General features: G+C 38.7%; 1 non-coding gene across 1 annotated transcript; it reads left to right on the top strand.

Annotated features, from left to right (window-relative positions):
- Positions 1-4,603: 4,603 nt before the first annotated feature.
- Positions 4,604-4,710, top strand: LOC131226546 (small nucleolar RNA R71). Its single transcript, XR_009161920.1, has one exon. It is a non-coding gene; the product is annotated as a small nucleolar RNA R71 (small nucleolar RNA).
- The last annotated feature ends 19,768 nt before the right edge of the window (positions 4,711-24,478 follow it).

Below are 24,478 nucleotides of genomic sequence, written 5' to 3'. Positions count from 1 at the left end.
GAACTGAAACCTTAATGTGTAAGCGAGATGTGTCCTGTGAAATCATGATTCAATCAATGTTTAAAACTTCTAATCATGGGTTAACAATTCAAACTTAACTGTGAAATTTCCCAGGTTGGTTCCTTCCATGCTTAATGATCACCAAGTTACAATTCAACATCAAACTGAAACCATAATGTGTAAGCAAGATGTGTCCTGTGAAATCATGACTCAATCAATGTTTAAAACTTCTAATCATGGGTTAACAATTCAAACTAACTGTGAAATTTAACAGATGGCTGAATCCAAGAGTCATAAATTACCAACATTCTGTATCTTATAATTTTAAAATCACAACTATCCTTCAAAATCACTTCGAATTCACAAGAAATTTCAGAAAAATTTTTAAAAATTTCACAATTTTTGCTCAAGACCAAGAAAATACTGATTTGGTAACCTAATCTCCCACCCCCAACCTAAAATCTACATTGTCCTTAATGTAAAAGATATGAGCATGCAATACATATGAGATAATGAAATTGAAAGAGAAGTTTCGCTAGTCCTCAAGCAAAACAAAAATAACAAAAATAAAATCCTACCTACACCACTTTTACAAGTACTCTTGATTGCATTTAGCATATGCAATAAGCCTTTAAACCCGTAGGTTGCCCCTAGTGGATGAGTTGTAGTCTCATGAGGGTTTGCAGCAATGTTACTTATAAACATTGAACTAACTAACTAGAAAAAAGAAATGAAATGAAAGGTTGGGTTGCCTCCCAAGAGCACTAAGCTTAACGTCTTTAGCTAGACAAGCAATGAAAGCAACCATGGACCACCACATGCATGGTCATGACAAAAGGAGATTATACTATGAAACTCACTTTCAGGCACACATCTCCTAATAACCCGGTCAAGGCAAAGTTTGAATAAGTATGGGTCATCCCAAAAGAAATGTTTAACCTCAGCAAAAAATTTGGATTTATCCTGTTTAGTCCAATGAGAAGGAAATTGACTTGGAACAAGATAATTTACAATATCTGCATACCAAGGTAATTGAGAAATAACTAAAAGTTGTTCATTAGGGAAAGACTCGTTCATTGGCAACGGATCCACTGTGGACTCCAAGACAAGTCTAGACAAGTGATCTGCCACCACATTTTTAGAACCCTTTTTATCCTGAATTTCAATGTTGAATTCTTGTAGCAAGAGAATCCAACGAATCAATCAAGGTTTAGCATCTTTTTTAGACAGAAGCTATTTCAATGCTGCATGATCTGAGAACACTATAACCTTTGATCCTATGAGATACGACCTGAATTTGTCTAAAGCAAATACCACTGCCAACAATTTTTTTTTTAGTAGTAGAGTGGTTAAGTTGAGCATCATTTAGGGTCCTACTAGCATAATAAATGACATGAGGCATTTTGTTCAATCCTTGTCCTAAGACGGCTCCAACAGCATAATTAGAAGCATCACACATAAGCTCAAAAGGTAAACTCCAATTAGGCGGTTGGATGATTGGAGCAAAAGTTAATAAATGCTTTAACTTATCAAAAGCTTTCCGACAATCATCATTAAGGACAAATGCAACATCTTTAGCTAATAAATTGCATAAGGGTCAAGAAATTTTGCTAAAATCCTTAATGAATCGCCTGTAGAATTCTGCATGCCCTAAGAACGATCTAATCTCCTTCACCGTTCTAGGTGGAGGAAGACTATAAATTAAATCAATCTTGGCTTTATCAACTTTAATGCATTTTCTTGAAATAATATGCCCGAGTACAATCCCTTTTTGAACCATAAAATGGCACTTTTCCCAATTCAATACAAGGTTCATTTTTTTACATCTTTCCAAGACAAGAGATAGATGGTATAAACATTCATCAAATGAAGAGCCAAAAATTGAAAAATCATCCATGAAAACCTCGAAGAAACGCTCAACCATATATGAAAAAATACTCATCATGCATCGTTAAAAGGTAGCAGGCGCATTACACAATCCAAATGGCATACGCCGATAGACATATGTACCGAAAGGACATGTAAATGTGGTTTTCTCTTGATCATCGAGAGCAATGGGAATCTGGTTATACCCAGAATAACCATCCAGGAAACAATAGTAGTTATGCCTTTCCAATCTCTCAAGCATCTGGTCTATGAAAGGAAGAGGGAAGTGATCCTTCCTTGTGACCAGGTTCAGTTTACGGTAATCAATACAAACTCGCCAACCCGTAGTCATGCGGGTTGACACTAACTCATTATCATCATTTTTTTCACCATAATCCCAGACTTTTTGGGAACAACTTGAACTGGGCTGACCCATGTGCTATCTGAAATGGGGTAAATGATACCAACATCTAACAATTTAAGCACCTCCGCCTGAACGACCTCTTTCATGTTAGGGTTAAGCCTCCTTTGCATTTCACACGACGCTTTTATATTTTCTTCAAGATGAATACAACGCATACACACAGTGGGGCTTATTCCCTTTATGTCTGCTATTATCCACCCAATAGTTGCCTTATATTCTCTAAGAACATTAAGCAACTTACCCTCTTGTTCCTTATCAAGATTAAAAGCTATGATGACAGGCAGGGTCTCAGAAGGACCTAAAAATGCATACTTGAGAGTTTCAGGTAATTGTTTAAGGTCAAGTTCGGGTGGTTTCTCTATAGACGGGACCAATTTAGACTCAGATGGTGGAAGAAGTTTCACTTTAGCTTTCCATTTTGTAGTATCCATTACAAGATTAGAGTCAAGCAATGCATTGACTTCTTGGATGGAACTTTCTATATCAAAATCTATGCCAAAATGTGTTAAACAAGTCTCAAGAGTGTCTTCGAAAGATTTAAGTAAAGAGTCATGCACTAGACTCTCAATCATGTTCACTTCATATATATCATCTGAGTCTGTCGGCTGTTGTCCAGCATTGAAAGAATTGAGTTTAATCTTCATGTTACCAAAAGACAACTTCATAACTCTATTCCTACAATTTATGATAGCATTGGATGTGGCTAAGAATGGACGTCCAAGGATAACTGGGATTTGACTAGTGGGATCTAGACAGACTGAGTATCTAGAACGATGAAATCCACTAGAAAATAAAACTTATTAACCTGGATTAACACATCCTCAATAACACCACAAGGCACCTTGACAGATCTATCAGCTAGTTGTAGTGTTATTTTGGTTGATTTCAGCTCACCAAGTCCTAGCTGCTCATATACAGAATATGGCAACAAATTAATGCTTGCCCCTAAATCAAGCAATGCCTTCTCAATCTTATGATCTCCTATGACACAAGAAATGATGGGAGCTCCTAGATCCCTAAATTTAGGAGTGTTGTGTTGAACATGGAGCTGAGTTGCTCCGCAAGGAAGACCTTCTTGCGAACATTCAGCTTACGCTTTTGAGTGCATAAATCTTTAAAAAACTTAGCATAAGCAGGGACCTGCTTGATAGCATCAAGGAACAGAATGTTAATTTGCACTTGCTTAAACATGTCCAATATGTCATTAAAGTTGTTTCCTTTCTTAACTGGTGCCAGACATTGAGGAAAAGGTGCTTTAGGCACATAGGATGACACATGAGTGGTTCCTGGAGAGTCAGTGTGCTTTTGGACTTTGGATGCACTAGTGTGTCTCTCTGCTTCATTTTGGTCTTTCGATTTGGAATTTGATTCTTCCCTAGGCATCTCTACTTTGTTCTCAATCTGTTTGTCGGACCTAAGGGTAATGATTGATTTAGCTTACTCATGATATTGTTTCTAGTTTGAAATAGAGCCAATCTCATACTGTCCTTTTGGATTTGCCACAGGTTGGCTAGGGAACTTTCCCTTCTATCTCTCACTCAATGTGGTAGCAAGTTGACCCAACTGTACTTCCAGCTTGGCAATGGATTGTGCATTTGCATGTAAGCTTTGTTGGTTAGCTTGTAAAGTTTGTTGGGTGTCTTTTTGAAATTGAAGAGAACTCTGCATAAATAGATTGAGTGTATCTTCAAGAGATGGTTTCCTTGATTGTGAAGGAAGTTGTTGATATTACGGAAACTGTTGAAGTTGTTGACTGCCAACTTGGGGGTAAGGTTGCATTGGAGGATTTCCAGATGGTCCTCCTTGTTGTGGTTCTTTTGCCCAAGAAAATTTTGGATGTCTAGCCCACCCTGGGTTGTACATGTCTGAGTAAGGATCATTCCTAGTTCTTCGAAAAGTGTTCATAGCATGCACTTGTTCAGAGAGAAATTCTGGAAATGCTACACCAGATAGACAAGACTGCGTAGGATGGGCGGGACTGGAACATTGACACATGACTCGATTTGAGTTGTTTGTGGAGGTCCATTATTTAACATCAAAGCATCAACTTTCTTTGTCAGGTTATCAATCTTGGCATAAAGATCTGGCGTGACTCTTATCTCATATATACCACCTTTCTTTTGTGGTTGGGGACTTCTTTCACCTCTATTTGAATAGTCCCATTGCTAGGAGTTTTCACACAAGGTTTCAAAGAAATTCCACGCTTCGACATCACTTTTGGTCATAAATGACCCTCCACTGGTGGCATCAACCATGCGACGGTTTTGGGGTGTCAAACCGTCATAGAAGTATTGAACCTGTTGCCACTTCTCAAAACCATGGTGTGGACATTTAAGAAGCAAGTCCTTCCATCTTTCCCAACATTCATGAAAGTGCTCACCCTCTTTTTGTGTGAAATTAGTAATTTCTCTACGGAGAGCATTAGTTTTGTGAACAATGAAGAACTTGTTTAAGAACTTCTTAGACAGTTGGTCCCATGTAGTAATAGACCCAACTTCTAGAGAATTCAACCATGCTTTCGCCTTATCCTTCAAAGAAAAAGGAAAAAGGCGCAAACGGATCAAATTATCTAAAAAGTTTTGGAACCTAAAGGTAGAGCAAATGTGTAAGAATTCTTTCACATGATGATATGGATTCTCCTTATCTAAACCATAGAAGGAGGGCAACAATTGTATGACCCCAGGTTTAAGTTCAAAGTGTACTGCCGTGGTGGCTGGCAACACTATGCATAAAGGTGCATTAAATTGGACAGGAGCTGAATAATCTCTAAGAGCTTTAATTCCATTCTCGTCTGCCATTTCAAATAGAATGTTTCTCAATCTTCTACGAAATGTTCTTTCTATTTCAGTATCAAAAGGTGCTAGTTCTATGTTCAGAGATTTACATCCTAGCATAAACTGAATTACTGTAATATAGGAAAGAAAGCCAAACTAAGATGCAACCTAAGAGAAATAAAACTAGACCTAAAAATCATGAATTCCTAAAAGCAAGATGAAACTGTGCAAACAAGAATTAGAAGAAAGAACCCGGAAAAGGAGATGATTGATTTCCGAAGAATTGGGAGCTCCTCCTTCACTTTGAAGACAATTTTTTCTTTTTCAGCTTCCTTCCTCAATTCTTGTAGAAAATAAAGACAAAAATAAATTAAGTTTCCTAAAATTTACGAAATGATGCGAGAAATATCCTAGGGCTATGAATTATGATAAGAGAGAATCCTAAATCCAATTGGACCGAAATAGTCCCTGGCAACGGCCCCAAAAACTTGATGTTTTATTTAAACCAACTTGATTTAAATTGATTTTAAACTCGCAAGTATACGAATTAGGTGTAGACACGGTACGTATTTCGAGATCGTTCCCACGAGGACTGGCTGTCACAATTCAAATTTTATAATTCTTCTTAAATAATCCAACAAATAGTTTAGCTAGTTATTAAGTAAAAAAAAAAAAAAATCAATGAAAAATAACTGAGAACAAGAAGAAAATTCACTCAAGGAGAACACTTGGACTTTCAAATCCACCCCTAATTCTCCTAACTCTTGTTTTACCTGTTGATTCACCCTAATTCAGAATGACGTAAATTCAATAAATAAAGTACAATCTGTATCCTTGGTCAGGCACATAGGATGTATAATTCCCTTGAAGCACAAATGATTTTTCCCTTAACATCAGTTGTCCCTAATGTATGCACATCAATTATCATGTATACATAGACATTAAGAATCAATAAAACCACTTAAATCCACATCTACTATATAATATCTTAATTACGAATCACAGAAGATGAAATTGGAAAAATCTCAAGGATCACATCTATCCATCCATGTTTAGGCATGAATAGATGTAAATTCCTATTTCGTTCTCTGTAGGAAAACCTGTTCATGGTCAGACACAAGCACACCTAGAATAAGATTCTAAACAACATCCACTTCTAGACTTTGGTTAAGCTCATAGATTGGAGAGGTGTGAAGTTTTCATTTAATCACAATAGAGAAAGAAATAAATCAATCAATTCCGGATAAAATCAACAAATAACAAGAATCATTCAAATTAGGGGCGTCATCTCAGCCCTAGCTAAGAAATTAAGAATTCGTGGGAAGCAACATAGATTTAAATGGAAAGAAGAAAAATATAATTGATAAGAAGCACATCCCTTTGATTTCTTTCCAATCTCTTTCTCGTTCTGTGCTTCACGTTCCCTATCTCCACGGCTGCCCCAAGGATCTGATGATCCTCTTTCTCCCTCACGTCCACAACCAGGCGAGATGTCCTCTTTCCCTTCCTTCTCTCCCTTTTATAAGCAATGAAGGCGGTGAAGAGTTGTTGGTGGAGAACACTGTCCACAGCATCTTTCGCAGCGAAAGGAGACGCAACAGGTTGCATCTGGGTGAGATGTTCGGCGAAAAGATCCGCCAAGTGTAAGATCTGAGCGTTCAGACTCCTTGGCGATGGTCGGCCACCCCATAAGAAGGTTTTGGATGGCTAGGATCGATGGGCCAATCCTGGCCAAGCTTGCAGAACGACCCGGATCGTCCGGGTCTCTCCGGATTGCATAAGCAGAGCCTGCGCACGCACAGCAGCTTGCGTTGGCTGACGGTGGGGTCCACATTCATCATCAGTTGGGAAATCCACACCGTCCATTGCAATCTACCCAGAATTTATGTTGGGAATATCAGTTTTGGATGTCTGTTATTTCGGCCCATTGACTCATCGTTTCTGCCGTCTATTCTGTAGTTGAATGTATGGAAAGCAATATTGTTGTTTCTTTGGATTTTCCTCCTCTATGACCTGTCATACAGCCTTTGGGCTTTGAATGAATGGTCCAGATCAACCCTACGGGCCGTGATGGTGGCCCACAACTTCCCTCAAACGGACGTTGTTCGTTTGTTTACGCAGCAGCAGAGAACGGCAGTTGCCGTTTTTGAAAAGGAGATGGGTCAAAGTCGGTTTGACCCATCTTGAATTACAGTGCACCTCTAGTGCACTTGTGCAATGTGCACACGCTATGCCAGGTGGTATCCTTTGTGATGTTTATGAGAAATCCAATCCATCCATTCATTTTTTCTCCCCATTTAAGGCGTTGAGTCCAACATTTAAGCATATCCAGAGATAAAGTGGGCCCCAAATCAGGGATATGGGGTCTAATCTTTTCGTTGGGCTACTTCTAGAGGGATCCAATGGGTGAAATTTCATGTGTACGGTTAATTTAGTGTCCTCAGCTCATATATGAAGTCTCAAGCGGAACAAATAACTGAAACCCTGTGATTTTGCATTCTGGATGATTTTCATGCCTCTTCATCGTTGATCACGTGATTTTCTTAGATCTATTCTGTGCAAATCCTTCGATCTTGGTCCCATGGAGTCCGTCCCTTGCCTTGGTTACTTTAGAGCATCAAATCCAAGCTTTTAGCACCATTTTTCAGTCCACGCTTGTAAATACACCTTGCACCACAAACACGATTAAAATAGGGCATTAAACAATATCATGTTTGTAAAAGCAGTTAATAACTGTGGTCTAATGTGTAATATTCGACCCTTAACGGTTACGGATCGACTATAGGTCGGGAGCCGCACGACCACAAATCAACGATGCTAGAAGATTTGGATAAACTTCTAATGCCCCGGAGGATCTTTTAAGATCTCCAAGGAATAATATCGGATCCCAACAATCTCGGGAATCCCTCATCTCACTTAAATCTTGGATTACAGTCAAGAAATCAAGGAAGAATCCAATCGGAACGCTGTTCTAGGTCTCCTATAAATATAGCTACTTTCCTCCTTTCAAGGTATGTTGAAAAACAAAACCCTACTATTCGATTGGTGTCTCTCTTCTGGAGATGCTATTCAATTCTTAAAGACCTCGATCCTGTCTTAGGCATCGGAGAGTTCCCTACGTTAGCCAGGGCCTCCTTTGTCCCTCTTTACTATTTCTATAGGTTTAAGAAAAGCCCACATAATGGATCTACCGGAAAACTGCATCAACAGTATAAAAAAATTTATGCAGATGGAACAAAAGGGTGTAAATTGTAAGTCCCTACTGCCCTCTTTTCTTCTATCTTTCTAGGTTATTTTTTAAACGTGTTCATATTGTACAATAGTAATGCATCTATTAGGTAACAATAATCTTAGGATTGGGCACGGATTATTCTGTAGGCAAACCTATTGGAACTCTTTGTAGTGCTAGTTTGATTGATGCAAGGGCATTTATTGTCTTAAAATGGTGCAATCTCCTCGTTCAGGTTACGCATTTCTATCTCACCCATTTCTTTTTCTAAGAGTACATATGCATGGCCCTTATTCTCCGGCTCCCTCTCAAATATTTAGAATAATGGCGGCAAGTAGCATACGCTCGACTTGGGTTTAAGCCAAGCTTGGGCCTAATGCCGTAATCAATTTTCAAGTCAAGCTTAGATTCAAGGCATTTTAGCTCGGCCTAACCCAACCCATCCGGCGCTATCCACATATGCATGTGTTATATTTTACAAGCATGCCATTATAATCCATAGTTAGGCAACCATGTATCTTGTATGGGAATATTAGTTTCATTCTTCTTAAATGTTTATTTCTTTATGCAGGTGGCCCACTTACTAAACGGAAGGATTGAAAATTTTAAGGTGAAATAGGGATTTTATCAATTTTTAGGGTGGGTCGGGTCAAGCCTCGGTCCGATCATTTTTTTTTTTTCTGGTCAGGCTTGGGCTTACCATGCATGCCATGTCTAGCTTGAGCCAAGCCAGCCCTTGGGTCTCAAGTGTAGGTTCAGGCCCGGCCCAAACCTAGCCTATCCCACCCCAAACCCGGCCCATTGCCAACCCTATTTTCGAATGGAAGGAAGTGGAGTATTTACATTTTGAGCCATGGAAAAGGTAGGCCCCATTGCCAAGATAACCTCCTAAAAAAATCAGACTGTCACATTGTACAAAAATAAGACCGATCAACTGACAAGGTGGGCCAGGCCATCGAAGTGAATGGATAACCAACGATCGAACCAAATGTACAGGTGCCACCTGATTTATGAATCAGCTTGATTAGTGCAGCAATATGATACTCATCAACGGCTCGGATGTCCTGCACATATGTAGCACGGTAAGCTTTGGCATTCTTGGGGTTGCATATGGTCATTCCTGGGTAGTGAGAAGGGACGTGGATTGCGTCCGGGAGGAGCCGTCTCGCGTTTCGAAGCTGATTGCATCCTAGCCTGGGTCGGACAATAAGCCGTCCGACCAGAGCTACTGTGGAGATCACCATCATGTACCTGATTATCCACGCCGTCCATTCATTTTTTTAGATCATTTTAAATATATAATACAAAAAATAAATGGGATACAACTCTCAATTGGACCACACCAGAGATTACTCTTGCATTTAATGCAAACAAGCTCACTATTTGGTGTGGTCTACGTGAGCGTTGTATCCGCTTCATGTTTTGGCTCAAACTTAAATTTATCTGAGAAAATGGATGGACGGCGTAGATAAACAGATACATCACGGTGGCCTGATCTCTGGTCGGACGGCTTATTGTCGGACAGGGGTTCGTACACAATCCGCCTCCATCACGTTTGTGGAGAAGTAACGGGGCTATTGGACTGACTTGCAATTCAGTCTGGTAAGAAAGGATGTACTGACCAAACTTTGTGGGGCCCACCGTGATGGATGTTTTTTATCAACGCCATCCATCCGTTTTACTAGCTCATTTTATAGGGTGATATCAAAATTGAAGCATATGCAAAGCTCAAGTGGACCACACCACAGGAAACAGTGGAGATAGTAACACCCACCGGTGAAACCTTACCAGGGCCCACAGTTATGTTTACTTGTCATCCAACCTTGAATGAATGGAAAACACAAATATCAATTTGATCCAAAACATTCATGGCCAGGGAGAAGTTTTTAATGTAGGCATTCAGTGCTCGCTGCTTCCTTTGGTGGGTTCCACTTGAGTTTTGGATATGCTTTAATTTTGGAGCCATGGCTTAAAACGAGCTGGTAAAATGGATGAACGGACGGCATGGATAAGACACCTGTATTACAGTGGGCCCCACAGAGTTTACTCAGGACGCAATCTGTCCGGCGATAAGGGGACCGATGAAAAAAAAAAATGCAATCGAGATGGTGGATGTCTTCTTATCTAGGCACTGGGAAATTCAACACGTCTTATACATAAACTCAAATTAAAAAAAAAAAAAGTCCCAATGGTAGTACCCACTTAAGTCACCAACCCAAAATCAGAATAATTGAATATTCCTATATTTTGATTGTGGACGCTTGGTTATGGAATGTGTGCAATGTCCTAGTGGCCGTGTATCAACCAACACAGCCAGAGTATTAGAGTTTTCTCCATAAGAAAGATTTTACCTTGAGTGAAGCTGTCAACGGCCTGGCCTGGGCGTAGCAAAATCAAAATTTTAAACCGGGCCAGCAGTTCAAAAGTCCGAGCATAAGACAACCCCAAGCCCGGCCTGTCGCTGGTGGTGACTGTAATCAAGAGATTGTGGCTTTGACTCTCGAATTGGGATAGCAATGGGCCAAGCTAGGGCCAGGCTAAGGTTGGCCTTTGCCCAGCCCTAATTACATAAACCCTGGCCCTAACCGATCCAGGCCGTAACGGGCTGAAAATCTCTGGGACCTAGCCCTAGCCCCAAGGGATGGAAATTGCCTACTGAGTAACTCAGTACCATACTACGGAGCCCAACATGATGATGTGTCTTATCCATTCTGTCCATCCATTTTAACAGCTCATTTTAGGGCATGAAGCGAAATTTGAAGTATATCCAATGTTCAAGTGGACCACACCATAAGAAAAAAATGGGGATAATGATGCCCACGGCTGAAGCCTCCCTAGTGCCTACAGTGATGTCTAATTGTCATCTAACCTGTTCATAAGTTCACACAGACATGGAAGTAGGCAAAATACAAATATCAGCTTGATCCAAAACTTACATGGCCCTTTTCAACAATAGATGCTAGATTCCCTCCACTTTCCCATGGTGTGGCTACTTGAGTTTTAGATATGCTTCAATTTTGGGCTCATGCTCTAAGATGAGCTGGAGAAGCCGATAGACAATGTGGACAAGACACGTACATTACGGTGGGCCTTAGAAAATTTACTTAGTACTATAGCTTACTTAATCTGCATCCAACTATTACACAAGGGCCAGTCGAGGGCTGGCTCTATAAGGAAAAGAGTAAATTGATTAATGGATTTTAACAGAGTTTTTAACCTTATCTTTATTTATTTATTTTGTTCTCTTTTTAAATATCCTATGTTGTTGATGTCTTAAATCCATCAATAATGGGGTTCATCGATACCATCGACAGACCACTGCTATGGAGTAGATGTCGATGCCATTGAGAGATGTTTGATCCCATTGAGAAAATTCAAAAAAATCTATGTCGGTTGCGAGAATGTTTTGGTGTTGCTACTCAATGGCATCAAAGGAATTCGATACCATCGACAGATCCTCGATGGGGTGTCTATGCCATCAAAGATCCCATCGAAAATGTGTGCATAATTGCATAAGTGTGTAAGTTGTTTCCTATTCCATTTATAACACTATATATAACAAGTATAATCGGGATTTGAGAGAGAAGAACGTGTATTAGGGATTTCTAAAATGTTCCTAAGGGGTTTAAGAGCATAGCTAGGTTTTAAAAGAGATTTGAGGCTTGTTTGATTCGGTAAGATCATCTATCTCTTGTAATTCTACTTTTATAGTGCATTACTCGTCACATTGTGCCATGGTTTTTTTTCCAAAATGATTTTTCCACGTAAAATTTTAGATTGTTTTTGTTCAGGCTTGGTTGTACAATTTGTTCACAACCCCAAGTGTAAGGTCACGATGTAGTAATAATCTTGGTAAGACCAAGGTCAAATCCACAGGGATTGAAACTTGTACGTTTCTGAAATTAACTAAAAGTAGAACTAGAAGAAGATGTGAAACTAATTCTGATGTATTTAAGAGAGTAATTGTGAATAGAGTAATTAAAACTAAGAATTTAAATGTGGGAACTAAGGTGTCAATGATCCATTTGTAGTGATCAGAGAGCCCTCTTGCTTGATTAAAGTAACATAATTAGAATTAGAGTCTTATCCTATCCAATTGAAAAATATATCAAAAAAACCAAATCTGAACTTCCATTGTCCTAATTCTCAATGAAGGAGAACTATGATAATTGGCAGGGATTTCATCACCAAACCATGCCCAAGAGACAATGGTAAACAATAGGATTTACCAATCCCATAATCTCAAAGCGGGAGAATTGTGAAGATTAGGAAGGATTCTATCACCCTACCATGCCCAAGGGACGATGGTGAACAACAGGACTTACCAATCCCACAATCTCAAAGTAAAGAAAAGAAGATACTCAAAGCTATTGCAGATCTACTGCAATTTAAGTCACAATAAATCATTAAAAACTGAAAGTATTTATTTAAAATCAAATTAGAATCAAAGAAGGTTTAACATTAACATGAATTAAAGTAAGAGAAACATCACATTACGCTATAAGTTTCACCTTTTAGCCCTAGCTAAGAGGTTTAGCCAGCCATAGACATGATTGGACTAAAAAAACACGAAAACAACTAAGGAAGAAGAAGAAAAACTCTTGGCGACGGTTTCTCTACCCTTTTACTCCACTCCTTAAACCCTAGAAGATGCCTAGGAACATCCTAAGGAGTCTTATTTATAGTTGTGGAACTCCAACTTTCGCACCTAGTTAGAAAACTCTAGAAACCGCTTCAAATTTACGTAGTTTGTTAAAATAGACTTCACTCTGCACAGTTTCACAAAATAACCCAGAGTTTCAGAATATGCTTTTTCAGGACGATTTCGAGATTCCTTTTCTTCACTTTAAATCTTTGATTCTCTTCATTCCTCATTTGGTTTTCTTGAATTTTTGGTATGTGAATTCTTCAAGTTTGGTCTCCTAAAATCCATCCCTTGCCTTGGTGATTCTTGAGTATCAAATTTATGCTTTTAGCACTCTTTTCAATCCAAGCTCTTAAATTCACCTTACAACACAAACATGAGTAAAATATAACATTAAGCATTATCATGTTCATAAAACTAAGATATAAATGGGGGATAATATGCAATATTTGACCCCTCAATAGGTATCGCCTTGTAAGAAGGAGCTTCTTGTTTTGAGAACCACATGATAATTTCTATAAACTCAAGTGGTTTTTTAAAAAAATAATAATAATTGAGATAATAGAATTCTAAAATACATCAATGTTGTGCATTACCTTCTCCTAAACTCTAACACTCGGTAAGTTTCATAATCAAGTTCAAAGTATTAATCTTCCAATTAGAACAATTCCAAACATTGAGTTCCACGTGTGTATAGTGAAGTTTAGACTTATCACAATCAAAAGTTCGATTCGTCACTTTCATGATAACATTGATAATTAAAAGAGCATTCAGGACAACCAAAACCTAAACCAAAACTTGCCTTACAGTTTATCTTTTAGTTCCTTCTTTTATTCCTCTAGCTTTTGATTTTTCCATCGATGGCGTGAACGTTATGTTAACCTTTTTAAAGATATTTAATTGGTAGTCCTTTTCGACAACAACTATTTTTTAGTTAGGTATTTTCTTTCTTTCTTTTCAATTCTTCTCATTGAACATGATGACCAAATTCCCCAGGTTGGTTCCTTCCATGCTTAATAATCATCAAGTTAACAATTCAATATCAAACTGACGCTTTTATGTGTAAGCTGGATGTGACATGTGAAATCATGACTTAATCAATGTTTAAAACTTCTAATCGAGGATCAATGACTTAACTTAATTTTAAGATCTCCCAAGTGACAAAAATCCAAGAGACATAAGGCATCAACATTAAGTATCTTGTAATTCTCATTCATGGATTAAATTCGAGATTACTTAAATTTCAGAAAATTTTCTCAATTTTTCACAACTTCGCCCAAAGACTAATAAAACAACTGATTAGCCTACCTAATCCACACCCCCAACCTAAAATCTATATTGTTATTAATGTAAAAGAGATAACCATTTAATGCAATGAGGCAACGAAAAGAAAAGGGAAGTGGTGGAAAGGTAGTACCTAAAGAAAGAATTCTGAGGTTTTTTTTCTTTTTCAAAATATCTCAATGTGAAGATGGGTTAACACAAGAATTAAACCATTAGAAAGCAAACTTCCCTAAATAATAAAAAGCAAACTATCCTAAACGGCGAAAAGCTAACTATCATAATTCTAAATTCTTTGAAAGAAATAAACCTAACAAAACAGAGAAAAGCTACTTAGTCATGCCGCAAGGTTCCTCCTCCGGCCAGTATCATGATAAATTTCTCAATAGATTTCATAACAAGATCATCCAAAAGCCCTTTTTGCAATAGGTTTGGATGTCATGGAGCATGATTTTCCAGAGAAATTTGTAGACCTCAACATAAAGTTTCTTTTTAATCTCCTGAGGTGTCCAAAGTACATATGATTCACCTGACACAGATAAAGTTTCGAAGTTAGCGCAACATGGTAAATTAAAAACTACAAGTAGATAAAATTCAGACAAATTCTCATTAGGTGATGTAGTCTCAACATATTCTGAAGCTTCAGGCTTCGGTTAAACTTTCAGCTCATCTTTCCTTAATGGTAAGCATTCAAGATCTGTGGAAGGAGGGGCTTCAGAATAAGGGTTCTCTCGGTCAGTAACAACCACTGAGGTATTGTTTTGCAAGGCATCCATTATTTCTTTTATCATGAGATCATTTGAATTTGTAAAATATGTCAAGCGATCTTTGAGAGAGTTAAGATAGTCAGTTAAGAGAGACTCATTTTTCACATTGAGGTCTATGATGATATGTCTAATGATTCCTTCGTCTTCTCTTAGAATAGAGGGAAACATGATCTTTTGCTCTTCACCTTGGTGAGAGTCAATTGTCACTGGATATATCTCGCCCTAGCTTGCATAGACAGATTGTGGATTAATAGGCGCATTGATATGAAGACTATGTTCATTGTTACTACTCAGTAGAGGCATTATATTGTCAACTGTTGATGGCTCAGAAAGTGGCCTTAACTAAGTGGTTTCATTTTGGAGTCATCTTGGACAACTTGTCCATCTCCCTAATCATATTATAATCTAAATCAGGGGAGTAGTCTACACATGCCTCAAAAGAGTCATGCGGTTCACTTGGAATGGACGCTTCCTCCACAAGTAAATCAAACATGTCAGATGGATGGTGTAGATAATTATGGTCGACAATGTCCTGTATCTCGTGATCACTTTCTTGAACTATAATTGAAATCAATTCCAATGAATCTTGGGCTATAAACTCATGATTCTTATCCCAATACTTATCATCTTCCAATTCAGTACAATTCACAAGTGGAATGAGATCACTTTCCTCACACTGTTTTCCTAAGTTGAATTGAGCCTCAAATAAACTAGCCTCTTCCTTCTCATTGAAGTCAAATGTGTCATATGACTGGAGTGTATCAGTATCATTATATTTAAAAGACACCCATGTTTCTTGATCATTCCTTTAGACAGCAATCGAGATCGACTCTTTGGGAAATTGAGCCATATGCTCGTTAACACAATCAAATTCTTCATTCTCAATTTCAATGCTCTCCACAAGCGAGTTAGGATCACTTTCCTCGCATTATGTTTCTAGATTGGGTTGAGATTGTGATAACTTAGCCTCTTCAACCTTATCGAGGTGCAATTCAATCGCCTCCAATGATTTTATCATACCTGCGACAAGTTGGTTGAACTGTTCTTGATAGTCTGTGAAATTCAAACGTGAATCATCTTGGATCGTTTCTGGTTGGATTTTAAAAGTAGGAGATCCAAGAAAATAGTCACTATAATCAATTGTTGGTTCATCTCTCCAATGTTGATGTTTCCACTGATCATAGTCGTACGGGTCATAGGTGGGAGAGTCTGATGGTTGTTGGTACATATTATCACCCATAATATAATCTCTCATTGTTTTCTTCTTGTCTGATGGGTGATAATAGTTCTCACTCTTATAATTATGATAACTCCAACAATCACGTACTGTTTTCTTAATCTCTGGGGTATAATTATTCTCCTGCCTATGATCGCGTAAGGACTTCTTAACCAGTGGAGCATTGTATTCTGGTTGGTTCTTGATGATGGTTTCAGAAAAATTTTGAGAAATAGGTTGTTTCCTAACATAATCATCTGACAGCCCTTCACAATTTCTCACATTCTCTAAAACTAGCTTAGCATACTAACGTTCTCACTCTTGCATACACATGGTGAAACCCTAATCCTGAACCCAATCCTAAAATAGAATAAAAGAAAAATTCTATAGCAATATGAAAAGTAAGTAGAGGAGAAGTTAGAAGGAATTTACCAGTTTGGAGAGTTCTATGTTGGGATCCTACAAAACAGAAAATAATGTTAGTTTCTAAAAATAAATCAAAAAAAATTCTAACCTAAAAACAAAACAAAAAGTTAGTCCTAAAAATAAATTAGTTTCAAAAAAAAAAATAGTTTCTAAAAACAAATTAGGAAAGCTTCTAAATCTAAAAATAGAAAGAAAAGTTAATTTTCAAAACAAATTAGGAAAGTTTCTAAATCTGAAAATAGAAAGAAAAGTTCGTTTCTAAAAACAAATTAGGAAAGTTTCTAAATCTAGAAATAGAAAGAAATGTTAGTTTCTAAAAACAAATTAGGAAAGTTTCTAAATCTGGAAATTAAAAAAAAAAATAGTTTCTAAAAACAAAAAAAGGAAAGTTTCTAAACATATAAATAGAAAACTAAGTTAGTTTCTAAAATAATTCTGAAAAAACCCTAACCTACAAATAGAAAGTAGAAAAATCTTAATATTAACCTAATTCCAAAACTAATCAAATCTAGAAAACACAACCGTCAATCCCCGGCAACGGCGCCAAAAACTTGTTCACAACCCTAAGTGTAAGGTCGTAATGTAGTAAAAATCTCGGTAAGACTGAGGTTGAATCCACAAGGACTGAAACTTTTACGTTTCTGAAATTAACTAGAAGTAGAACTACAAGAAGATGTGAAACTAATTCTAAAGTATTTGAGAGAGTAATTGTGAATAAAGTAATTAAAACTAAGAACTTAAATATGGGAATTAGGGTGTCAAGGATCCACTTGTAATGATCAGGGAGCCCTCCTCTTGCTTGATTCAAGTAACACAATTAGAATTAGAGTCTTATCCTATCCAATTGGAAAATATATCAATAAAACAAAATCTAAACTTCCATTGACCTAATTCTCAATGAAGAGAACTATGATAATTGGCAGAGATTTCATCACCAAACCATGCTCAAGAGACAATGGCAAACGACTGGATTTATCAATCCCATAATCTCAAAGCAGGAGAATTATGAAGATTAAGAATGATTTAAATCAACCTATCATGCCCAATGGACGATGGTGAACAACATGACTTACCAATCCCACAATCTTAAAGTAAGGAAAGGAAGATACTTAAAGTTATTACAGATCTACTGTAATTTAAGTCACAATAAATCATTAAAAACTGAAAATATTCCTTTAAAATCAAATTACAATCAAAGAAGGTTCAACATAAACATGAATTAAAGCAAGAGAAACATCCCATCACACTATAAGCTTTACCTCTTAGCCCTAGCTAAAAGGTTTAGCCAACTATAGACATGATTGGACCAAAGTCTCTTTAAAAAATATGAAAACAACTAAGGAAGAAGAAGAAAAACTTTTGGCGACGGCTTCTCTGCCCTTTTGCTCCACTCCTTAAACCCTAAAAGATGCTTAAGAACATCCTAAAGAGTTTTATTTATAGTTATGGAACTCCAACTTTTGCACCTAGTTGGAAAACTCTATAAACAGCCTCAAATTTACGCAGTTTGCTAAAATAGAATTCACTCTACGCAGTTTTCCAAACTAGACTTCACTCTGCACAATTTCACAAAATGACCCAAAGTTTTAGAATATGCTTTTTTAGGACGATTTCAAGATTCCTTTTCTTCACTTTAAATCTTCGATTCTTTTCATTCATCACTTGGTTTTCTTGGATCTTTAGCATGTGAATTCTTCATCCCTTTCCTTAGTGATTCTTAAGCATCAAATTCATGCTTTTAGCACCATTTTCAATTCAAGCTCTTAAATTCACCTTGCAACATAAACATGAGTAAAATAGAACAATAAGCATTATCATGTTCATAAAACCAAGATATAAATGGGGGATAATATGCAATATTTGACCCTCAACACAATTGCGTGTACCTTGCTTGATTCTGCTCTGTATGCCTACAGTTCCTCAACAAGTGGTATCAGAGATAACATTGGGAAGCAAATCAAATATGAAAAGTAAGATATTGATGACATCTAACATGAAGTTAGATGTAGAAAAATATTTTGGTAAAAAAAATTTTGAACTATGAAAAGTTAAGATAAATAGTATCCTAGTTCAATAAGAATTAGACGAAGCTCTCATTGGAAAGCAGCGAGAAACTATGTTCGAAGGAGAATGGAACAAGTTAGATAAGACAGTTAATATATCTAAGTTAGATAAGAAAGCTAATTTATCTAGCGGATGAGGTCCTTTATAATGTTATGAGAGAAAAGACTGCAGTAGATACATGGGCGAAGTTAGAAAACATCTATGTGAAGAAGTTTCTTGAAAATCATTTGTATTCGAAGCTACAGTTGTTCAATCGAAAGATGGCGAAGGGGGTTGATGTGGAGGCCCACATCAGTAACTTCAATAGGCTTGTTTGCAAGTTATTGGATGAGGAGGAAACGATGAAATATGAAGATCATACATGTATATTGCTGAACTCTCTTCCAGTATTGTACGAGTCGTTCAAAGACTTTTTGTGCATTGGTAGAATGACCATTAGCATTGAAACCGTTATTTAAGCCCTTCAGTCAAAGACAATGAGAAAGAAAAATGATGATGTGTGTGCTTCTACAGATGTATTGGTTACGAGGGGGATAAATTTTGAGTGAGACAGTGGATCTTCACGATCAAGGTCCAAATACAAATGGCAAGGGCAAAGGAAAGTTAAAGTGATGGAATTGTGGCATGACCGAGCACAAGAAGAAGAATTATAAGAATCCTAAGTTGAGAAATGGGAATTCAGAGAATTCTTTTAGGGAGGCCAATACTTGAAAATCTAGTGAGGAGACGAACGGTAGTGACATGCTGATCGCATCAAAATTCGAGTATTTTAACAGAGAATAGATTTTAAATACGAGGTCTTCGTACTACATGACCCCTTATAAGAGTTGGTTCACCAGTTGTAGTAAGTGCAATGGTGGCCAAGTGTTTATGGGCAATGACATTGCTTATAACGTGGTTAGTGTTGGATCAATGCGCATTAAGATGTTTGATGGCATTGAGCATATCTCGACCAAAGTAAGACATGTTCCTAAGTAAAGGAAGAGCCTAATATCTCTAGGTGCACTCAAGACACTATGGTACAAATTCACATGGTCAGATCGTATCTTTAAAGTTTCAAAGGGGGCACTCATAATCATGAAGGCACAGATGAATAAAAACCTTTACAAGTTGATCGGGAGTACTCCATCTGGTGGAGTTGCAACGTCTGTAGCGGATTCCACATCTGCACATGTGTATGAACGCTTAGGTCAAATGAGCGAGTAAGGCATGAAGCTACTTCTGATCATTGTTTAATTCCATCTTTTAAAAGTATTGATTTTAGTAATGCGAGTATTATATATATGGTAAACAGTCAATGTTGTCTTTTAAATTTGGAAAACATGGGGGTTCTAAATTATGTGTGTTCTGATATATGGCGATCATCGCATGTGGTTTCTGGTAGAGGGTCTTCATGATTTATTACGTTCATTTATGACTATTCTTGAAAAGTGTGGGTTTATTTTATAAAAAATAAATCTGAAATTTTCACCAACTTCAAACAGTGAAAGGCGATGGTGGAAAAATAGTCACGACGAAGGTGAAAGTGTTGAGGACAGATAATGGTAGGGAATTCACTTTTGGGGAATTCAATTAGTATTGTAAAGATGAAGGAATCGTGGGGCCCAACATAATACGCCACATACCAGAGCAGAACGGTGTGGCTGAGCGGATGAATTAGACTCTCTTGGAGAGGGCCCAATACATTATTAGTAATGTTGGGTTGGACAAGGAAATGTGGACTAAGGTTGTGAACACAGCTTAGTACTTGGTGAATCGGTCCCCTTCTATGACTATCGATTGTAAAATTTCAGAAGAAGTATGGAGTTGTCAGCATGTAGACTACTCAAGGTTGTGAGTATTGTATTGCGATGCTTACTCTCATGTACCATCAATTGAGAGAGATGAGCTGGACCAATGGGCTAAAAAGTACATCTTTGTCGACTATGGTAATGGTGTGAAGGAATATAGGCTATAAGACTAGGTCACATGGAAAATCATCCTGAGCCATAACATGAAGTTCGATGAGGGATCATTGTTCTATAAGGATGAGCACAAGGAAGCCAAAAAGTCAGTTGTGAACATTCAGATATATAGAAATGAAACACAAGATGATACAAAGATGTATATGTAAGTGTTATGGTTTTATGCTCCTTTGATTGCCAAATTTTGTAGTGCCAAAATCTCAATGTGTGTCTTATGTAGCACATTGATATATATGTTCAAAGCAATGCATCACATGTACAAGGACAATGCTTCAAGTCAAGAACAAAGATCTACTTCAAGAACTGTAAGATCAAGTACATTGTCCTCTTTTGTAAGCTTCAAAGTTCAAAGTTTTAAAACTACATCGAAAGACGAGATCTTGTTTAAGACTCAAGGTGTCATGCCCCGAACTCGGAAACCAGGCGCACAAAATTTCCGATCGCCGAATCCGGCACCGACAACCTCCGTAGAACCCCATTCTCGGCTCCCGGCACCCATTCACCAGGTTCCGATCCTGGGATAATACAAGGAGGATTTATAATTATCAGTCTGATTCATAATGAGCATAACCAAAAGCATAACCTACGAACAATAACCACAAGAACACCACCACAAAATTCACTATGATTAAAAACTTTTGAGTACAATGCGTCTGAAAGGGAAAATACAATATAACGAAAGAAACAAAACTCCAGAAGCACGGCTGCACGCTCCAACTACGGGGAGACTATGGCTGGGACTGCGTCCTAGCGTCACCTGCACGCATCAATCGTGCATAAGCTTATAGAAAGCTTAGAGGGTGGTGTAAGTATGTGCGCAATATAAGCGTGCTCAAAATATAAGGTCAGAGTAATGCGGAATCATGGTGATGAGCACATGAATGCAATCAGCCGTACCAAGGCTATGCGGTGCAAGATATGAATGCTATCGGCCATAACACAGCCATGCGATGCGAGATGTAACTCAAGCATGCCAAACCTCATCATATATCAGTACAGTTCTCATTCTGGATAATCACCGGGGTTCAATACACTCCAAATGGCACTGTCGCTCTCCAAGCCGCACAATCCAAGTGAGCATAAGAAACCTCACTATCCGCTGGCCAATAGTCTACTAATACCTATCCGGCACGTCGATAGCGGACCCATTCGCGAGCTGGTCAAACTCAGCCTAGTATTGCCCCCACCCTCGGGCGAGTAAGGCCACACCCCTTTCCAACCGACCACAACACAGTGAGAGACGTGGCCTCCTGGTATTTGGCCCTCGTGCGCTCATAAATCCACTCAGTCTCGACATTGGAGTCATCCTTTGGTACCATCGGGTTTAGGGATTTTCACCCAGGGACATCTATGGCGCCCGTATGCTAGAACCAAACATTTTTCAGTATCCAACCCAACCACCCATGATGTGTCTGTGGAGGCCATGGCTCTGATGTTGCTAGGGCATACAATGATCATGATCATACAAATGCAAGTGCATGAATCACCCTATCAAACATGCAACAATCCTGCGCGTACCGAGCGCTCATGTGGGGCGACTCCGCCTATCCGGGAGCCCATAAATGATCTACCCGAAGGCATATGCTATGATCAATCACTTCTCATATCAGGCATACATATGATGCATATGATCATGAATCATGAATCTATACTAAGCATGTTATGTGGTGATGGGCTCTGATCAAAATGAAGATGGGCTTGGACGGCCTATATACTACAGGTATGGGTTTATTAATGGGCCTTAGGGAGAATCGTAATGCGGACATTTAACCAACACTATCCTCACAATGTGGACATCAAACCAACATTGCTCCCAAGGGATGGCCTTCCAAGAATCACACATTGCAATGGCCCTTTTGTACATCTTATTGGGCCTCGACCCATGGGCCTCCAGTACATCAAATGGGCCTCATAATATGGGCCTAATACAAATCAAGGTGGGCCTCAACAAGGACCATCAATACATGAAGATGGGCCTCCACAATGGGCCTTAAATTATCTCCAAAACGGTTGGACAATTAGATGAAACACATGCATCATGATGGAGCCCACACTAATAGAGGGTGTGGTTTACAATACATACATAAGTGGGGCCCACCATAATGCTTATTTTCCACCCAGCCTAGGGCCCAATATAATGTTTATTTTCCACCCAACTTAGGGCCCAACATAATGTTTATTTTCCACCCAACTGCTCATAAAGCCACGTGGACCAAGGTAGGGCCCACTGTAATATTCATTTGCAATCCAATCTATTCATAAGGTCATGTGGACCATAGGAGGGTAGGGCCCACAGTGATGTTTGTTGCCATGCAACCTGTCAAATGGTCACGTGGAGTGGGGGTCGGCCCATTGTAATATTTATTTGCCTCCTATCTGTTCACGAAGCCAAGTGGACCAGGGTCCACCATAATGTTCGTCCACGATCCAAACCCACCCATTATGTGTGTCCCATTAACTAACGGTCCAGATTAGCAACATCCAAAACTCACGTAGGCCCCACCAAGTGATTTTATATGTTTTGGCATGTCTTCATATGATTTTAAATGGTATGGCCCACCCGAGTTCCGTATACGGATTGAACGGATGGACCGTGGGGACCCATCAAATACAGTGGTGATGGGCGAAACGCATCAAGGTGGGGCCCACGATTGCGACGCCCCCACCTCTGGTTTGTCAGGCCTTTGTTACATGTGCTGCTTTTTCTTTTTTTTTTTAAAAAAAAATGGAATTCCTGTGGTTTTTCACAGGTGGGGCCCACATCGAGAAAATCTGCCTCGCCCATTGCATTCCCCTGCTCGATACAGTCAAACAGAGTCCAATATGCGGCCTGTTTCTGGCGAATAAAAAGATCCAGGTGGTTTTCAACGGTAAACACTACTGTTTCCTATGGTATGGCCCACCAAGAAAAGGGAACGGTTTCATTTTTCGGCTCAACGCCTAAAATGATCTGGGGAACGAAATGGACGGCTTGGATTATGTATGTACATCAAGGTGGGGCCTGCATGAGTGGCCCACCTCTCCCTTCTCTTTTAGCTTGGCAAGACACTCCCATGTCGATTAACACTTCATTTGTTTGCACGCCCAGCGTCCAGGGACGCTGAACGACATAAATAAACACATTATTGTGGTGGGTCCCACATAAATGTGGCCCACCAACATATATACATATAATATATATTATATTATATATAATACATATTATATTATATATATTATATATATATTATATAAAATATAAAATATATATATATAAAAAGATGCATTGGGCCCATCCAAACAGTGGATGGTGTGGATCATCACCTGCAATAGGGTGGGCCACACTGTCTGATGTAGATGGACGGGGTAGATATAACACATATTGGTGGGATCCACACCATCACAACGAGAGAGAGAGAGAGAGAGAGAGAAATATACGGTGAGATAGAGAGGAGGGACCCCGCCACTATGGGCCCTCTATTGATACAACACATACATCAAAATGGGTCCCACAACAAGTGGGCCCTAAAGATCAAGATTTCAACTGTGGATCACCCACCTTTAAGCCTCCTCCTTGCTCCCTTGGCCTCAAATGCTCCTTGCCTTTGCCTTGGACGGTGGATGATGGGAGATTAATGGTGTGGATGAGAGATGAGAGGGTGTAGATGGAAGATGAGAAGGTGGACCACACTTGGGAGGGAGAGAGAAGCTTGGACGTGTGAGGCTTGAGTTGCTTGGGAGATTTTGAGAAATGAGAGAGAGAAAGAGATGATATGGATGGGTGAGGTGTGATGGGTGATGGGCTGGGTTGAAAATTTGTAAAAGGGGTATGGTTGTTGTTGA

The sequence above is a fragment of the Magnolia sinica genome, chromosome 14 (assembly GCF_029962835.1).
Source record: "Magnolia sinica isolate HGM2019 chromosome 14, MsV1, whole genome shotgun sequence".
NCBI classification, from domain to species: Eukaryota; Viridiplantae; Streptophyta; class Magnoliopsida; order Magnoliales; family Magnoliaceae; genus Magnolia; species Magnolia sinica.
This window is presented reverse-complemented; position numbering and strand designations above follow the sequence as displayed.